Source organism: Rhinolophus sinicus, linkage group LG09 (assembly GCF_036562045.2).
Source record: "Rhinolophus sinicus isolate RSC01 linkage group LG09, ASM3656204v1, whole genome shotgun sequence".
Classification (NCBI taxonomy): domain Eukaryota; kingdom Metazoa; phylum Chordata; class Mammalia; order Chiroptera; family Rhinolophidae; genus Rhinolophus; species Rhinolophus sinicus.
Genome location: NC_133758.1, coordinates 99,784,707 through 99,788,549, shown reverse-complemented (window position 1 = coordinate 99,788,549; position 3,843 = coordinate 99,784,707). Strand labels below are relative to the sequence as shown.

Sequence of the window (3,843 nt, the reverse complement as noted above, 5' to 3'; positions counted from 1 at the left end):
TCCCAGGCTAAGCCAGTATTGGCCGAGGCCATTCAAAATTTTCTTGGAAGTGAAAGTTGCCAATGTGGAAAGCAGGGTTAACCCAAAGCAGTGCTAACAAAGTTACAGGGCATATACAGGGTAAGAGAACATTCGAACTCCTTTGTCTACCACATGGCCACTAGAAGGGATTGTCGAGATTGAGGGAGAAGGGCCATACCACAAGTGAGATTTAAAATGCTGCTGTTAAGGAAAGGAATATGTTGCCTGACTGATCCATAAGGATAAATTTTATATTCTTGGTAAGTGAGCCAATGTTATCTTTTGGTCCTGTTTCTCGGGTATTTGGGTGCATAAGTCAATTATGTGACTTATACCCCAAAGTGATTTTTGACGTTTTTGTCACTTTTAGTGTCTCAGGAACTCATTCAAGTGCTGACCCCACGGCCTTCTCATCAAATTCATTGGAAATGTCAATGATGCCAGAAAAGGTAAATTTTAAAAGTTGTGTTTATTGAAGCATAATTTACATTCAGTAAAACTCACTCCAAATTTGACCAACGCAATTTACCACCATAATCAAGATGTAAAACAGTTCCTCAAAATTCCCTCATGCCCTTGTGCAACCAACTCCTCCCCTTAGGAATCCATTGATTGGTTTTGTCAAAAGGGTCAAATTTAATCATTAAAGTGATCTATTATGGAAAAATCTGAAGGATATAAAACCTAGTTTTTAAAAGGGTACTTTGGAACATGTAATCTTTAGAACAGTCAAGAGTGGAATTTTAAAATAATCTTTGTAAATTAAAGCAATTGATAAAGTTGTCTACGATAGTTGTAGACTAGCTAGTCTAGTTATTGTGTCAAACTGCAGGCTGGTAGAAAAAAATCCTTTAAATAATGGAATTATATTCTATGGAAATTTCATATGGGGCAGATAATATGTTCTTACAGATATTTGGCACCTTCTCAAAATTTACTCCTGCTACCATGAAAGTGACAAAGAAAGCAAAAACTTTTTTGCATATTATCAATCGTCACATGTTCAAGTACACCTTATTTACGTGAAAAGCTTCTGTCAAGCACCAGCCCTGTAAAAGAAGTGTAACAGTAGGTAATTAGATCAGCAATTGCTATGTAAGACACATCATTAAGAAAACAAATAGTTTATAAAACTGTAGGTAATAGAATTCCCCAACATATTACATTGTCAACTCAGACACAGTAATGTTTTGACATAAATACAATTCCCCCCCCCCCTCAAAATCCTAACAATTCACCCCCCGCCTTCTTTCTGGAGGACTTCAATTCAAAAGGGCCACCCATGGAAAAGATACATATTTTGAAAGATTAAGTGTCAATTACTTAAGCATACTTTTTGAAGTGGGGAGAGATGTGACTAAATTTAATAAATTCCTATCAAGTTGGCCTCAGGTAAATCCTTTAACCCATCAGAGCAGAAGCATATTCACTCAGATTAGAGTTCTCATCCTTGGCCAAGAATTCTATTCAACTATTTAATAACTGAATCCAAATTCTCTCCATTTACCTGAAGTTTGTCAGCATCTTGAAGTGGACTGAGCCTGGTAGAAAAGTGAGAACAGTGTTAAGAATACCACACGGTAACTTTTTTCATGTTTTGTTATGGTAAAGAATGTCTTTCTCTTATTGTGGTGATCTACTAGATACCTTTGATGAAAAGCTCCTTTTGAATAGAAATCTTATTTTAAAAAGTTACATTCCCCAAATTTCCTGCCACTTGGGAGTCTCCTGTAATTTCTAGATAGGAGTAAAATAAATAGTGAACTACATTCCTATACTTTGGAAATCCATTTAATACGATGTCAGCAGTCACCATCTTCCCAACTTTTATCTTTGTGACATTAGTGTGGAATATCAATTTTAGAAAACATAAACATTACTGGCAACAGTATTTGCTTAGGATAAAATGAAACAAATCTTTAACAGATTTAAAAACCAAAGGAAGCCGGGAAATGTTTACCCAGGAGCTCAGAACAGTCTTCAGCACTTGCTCAGTTTCCACGATCTTTAAATAGACATTGCCTCAAGCCGCTGTGAAACGCTGCCTGGCTCCTGTCACCTTTTCACAAGGAATTGTTTAAACAGTCTGGCTCAACACCTACTGGCAATTGTAAAACAAAGCCCGGCTACTGCTTTTTCCAGTGTTGTGCTATTTACAAGAGACTGAGGTACTCGGGGAAACTTGCTCATGTATTTCGGGTCTATGCATATGGCTGAAAAGGAGTACTTAGAACACAGCCTGCAACACTACACCTTTTATCCTCTTTAAAAGCATGATACATCGTCGTGCTATCTAGTTGCCTAGTCAGCAAAAGGATCTCTCACAACTGGGTCCAATGCGTAAAGCCTTACATTGCAGAAGATTACTAAGTGGTACCTATGACAGTTACAATGATTCTTTCATTCACTCACTGATCCCTAAATTTAGATCTTTACAGATGTAACTAAATTCAGACAACTCTATTATAACAATGTGTACGAACATTTAAAATGCCCACTGATACTGAAGAGAGCCTCCAGGAAACTTAAAAGTGATTCCTGGAGACCAGCTTTCTCCAGGGCAGCCCTGCCTGTTTCTCTATCTTGGTGGACCCCAGTGGTCCAGATTTTCTCCCAGGACAGAAAACCGAGACTGGCCTCACAACCCTGAAAACGTTACCCGCTCTCGGGAAGACTCACCGCCATGCGAAGTGGCGGCTGAAAGGCATTTGTGGCGGGGGAATGGCTGTGTGGTTGAAATCCCCTCGGTTTGTCGCTAACCCTGTTACACTGCTCGGCGCGGAAACTTAAAGCATTTCGGATCCACGATCTCATGCACTTCCTAAACTGGCGGCGTCCGGGTTATTAGCACCCGTGGGCGGGCGAGGGCCCCGAGTGCGCCAAGAACCCCGACACCATCCCGGGGTGTGCGCCTCCGCCCCGGGTCGGTTTGATTCTCGAAACTTTTCATTGAAAAGGAGCATGAAGCTCCCTGCGGCCCGGATCCCTTCGGCGTCCGGGTCACAGGCAAGAGGTGGCGGGCGCCCGGGCCATTGGGGAAAGGGGACCTTAGGCCCCACGAAGGTGCTTCTCGGGGAAGAAGGGCCTCCGGCACCACGTGCGTGTCCCCGCCCATCACAGCGACTCCTCCGGGGGCTCCTTCCCTGGCGCTGGAAAAGCCTCTCCCGAAGGGTCGCCGAGCTGAGGCCGAACCCCAGTCTTGGTGGCCCAGATGGGAAGGGTACAGGGACCAGGAGGGGCGCGCCTAGTAAGTGTCACCGGAGAGACCCCAGGCCACCTGGCCGGCTCCGGCATCAAGGCAGTCGGAGGCCACTTACCAAGTCGCGCGCCGAGGCCGAAAAGGAAAGGCACCGGGGAGACTAAGTTTAAAAGGGGCCTGGGCCGTCAGCACCCGGAGGCAGCCAACCAAAAAGTTGCCCAACCGCCGCTCCCCGCCCAGCAGCCGCCCCTGCCTAGCACCCGCCCTGCCTGCTGCGCTGGGAGGCCCTCGCGTGCCCCCTGTCGCCGGCCTGGGGAAAAGCGGGGCACGCGAGGGCCCGGGTCCCCCAGGCCGGTCCTCGGAGTCTGCGGACTCCGTGAAATCCACCCCAAACACCTCCGTGGGTGTGGTGTCCATTTCCTTCGCGGCAGGTTCAATTAAGCTCCTGGCACTCAAATAAGGTTAGGTATTTCGCCCCACCCCAAGTATTCCTTGCCGTCCCCCGGGTGTTCTGCAAGTCACAGAAGCCCTGCGAGACATGACTTGTCCTCCCCGGCCTTGCTCTTCCTTTCAGTTTTATCCTTAATCTGTCCTTGGAATTTTGAGATTTGGGGCTTCCTAGA

General features: G+C 45.4%; 1 long non-coding RNA gene and 1 other non-coding gene across 2 annotated transcripts; both read right to left on the bottom strand.

Moving 5' to 3' along the window:
* Positions 1–471: 471 nt before the first annotated feature.
* On the bottom strand, positions 472–3,442 carry LOC141573209 (uncharacterized). Its single transcript, XR_012498898.1, has 2 exons — positions 1,529–3,442; positions 472–1,070 (listed from the first exon to the last, which is right to left on the bottom strand). It is a non-coding gene; the product is annotated as an uncharacterized LOC141573209 (long non-coding RNA).
* Positions 1,405–1,478, bottom strand: LOC141567027 (small nucleolar RNA SNORD93). The gene has a single exon (XR_012489426.1). It is a non-coding gene; the product is annotated as a small nucleolar RNA SNORD93 (small nucleolar RNA).
* Positions 3,443–3,843: the final 401 nt, after the last annotated feature.